This window comes from Pteropus vampyrus, unplaced genomic scaffold, assembly GCF_000151845.1.
Source record: "Pteropus vampyrus isolate Shadow unplaced genomic scaffold, Pvam_2.0 Scaffold63, whole genome shotgun sequence".
Classification (NCBI taxonomy): domain Eukaryota; kingdom Metazoa; phylum Chordata; class Mammalia; order Chiroptera; family Pteropodidae; genus Pteropus; species Pteropus vampyrus.
The window spans coordinates 8,690,186-8,692,179 of NW_011888844.1; the positions used below are offsets into that span (position 1 = coordinate 8,690,186).

A 1,994-nucleotide genomic window follows, 5' to 3' on the forward strand; every position below is an offset into this window, starting at 1 on the left:
GACCTCACAGAATCTCTCTTTGTCATCAACACTATTTTCATCCCTCAAAGATAATACTATGCTTACTTGCATAGTAGTTACTTTCTTGTTTTCCTTTAGAGTTTTACAATCTAAGCAGATATTTCTAAGAATAATAGTTTAGTTTTAGTTTGCCAGTTGCTTGAAATTTATATAAATGAATTTAGTCTTGCAGAATATATTATTTTGTAATTAAACTTTTGCTTAAGATTAGGTTTTTAAGATTTAATCATGGGGTTACATTAACTATTATTCAATTGTTTTAATTGTTCTAGAACACATCATTGTACATCCTTCTTGGTATGTAAATTTCAGTTGGGTATATACCTAAAGTGAAATTTCTAGTGCATGGAGAACGTGCAATTTCACCTTCAGTAGGTAATACCAAGCCATTTTGCAAAAACTTTACCTATTCACAATTGCATATCTTCTTCCCAATTTTAGTTATTGTGATATATGTTTTAGTATCTCATTGTCATTTAAATTAGCTTTTCCCCTGATTATTAGTAGTTTAGTAGTTTAATAGTTTCAGCCATATTTCCATTGGACACTGTCTATCACAATGGTTAATTGTATGTGTCAACTTGAATAAGTCACAGTACCCAATATGTTCAAACATTATTCTAGTAGTTTCTGTGAAAGTATTTTCAAATGAGATTAACATTTAAAAAAAAAAATTCATTTATTTATTTATTTTTTTAGGCGAAGCAACCCTTGGTTAACCTCACAAAATGCAAGGACCTCGTCAGCTTACAATCCCTTATTATTATTATTATTTTTTGCACCTACAACACCTGGTCTTCCTAGGTAGTCTCCCATCCAAGTACTAACCAGTCCCGACACTGCTTAGCTTCTGAGATCAGACGGGATAGGGCTTGTTCAGGGTGGAATGGCTGTAGATGAGATTAACATTTAAATCATTACCCTTTGAGTAAAGTAAGTTAAATAAATTTCTCATCTTAATTTTAATAGAGGACAGTATGTAAATCTTGTCCTTCATAATTTGTTTACATACTGTTTAAAAATTTTTATCTACCCCAAGATGATTTAAATATTGTGATATATTATCTTCTAGAAGCTTTAATTTTTATGTTTACAATTATTTATTTATTTTGAAATTTCTATTACATTTTTTTTTATTTTTAAAATATAACAACTTAAGAAAGAATATGAAAAAGGAGTGCCTGAAGAGTGACATATAATAAGCAATTAGCAGCAAAGTGGAACACTGTGGTCTTAGGAGGCTAGAAGAGCTACATGGAGGATGTGGACTTAGCTGGACCTTAACAGTTAGATTGGTATGCATAAATATGGTGGCCAGTGTGAATGATATTTGCTGATAATGGCCACATAAGTGCTCAGATGTGAATATACAAAGTGTCTCCAGGAGAGTGACTAGAGTCTGTTATGAGAGGAAATTTATGAGGGTAAGTTGGAAATAGGGAAGAAAAAGTAAATTAGTGCCAAACAGTTAAAGGACATTGGTCAGTCCATTTGATTTGTGTTGGGAACTTACGTGATTACAGCCATCATGATCAGAAATGGCATAAAATGGATTAGAAAAGAGAAACCTTAGAAGGAAGGTTAAGAGCTAATCTATGAGAAGGTATGGATCTAAACCAAGGTGCTGATAGGAAAATGGAAAGAGAGAAAGGGATTGAAAGAAAAAATGGAAAATCAGGAATTGACAGAACTTTGTAATTGATCATGGAAATTGACAGGAGATGGGAGAAAGTTAAGAATGACTTTGTGGCTCTGATTCTGGTTAGCTGGAAAAAAAATGATTATTTTTTTCAGAAATAGAAGAATCAGAAAATTCAGTGGTTTAGGAGGTGAGACAATAAGAGATGGCTGATTCCATTTTGAACAGGTTGATTTAGAAAGAATGGCAGGCCAGTCCTATCCAGCAAACTGCTAACCTGGCTTTAGAGCTTAGTAGAGCAGCCAAGTCTCCAGATACAGGTTTAAGAAACATT

General features: G+C 32.7%; 1 pseudogene; it reads right to left on the bottom strand.

The window, feature by feature from the left end:
- Nucleotides 1–800: 800 nt before the first annotated feature.
- On the bottom strand, nt 801–919 carry LOC111740477 (annotated as a pseudogene).
- Between the last annotated feature and the right edge of the window lie 1,075 nt (nt 920–1,994).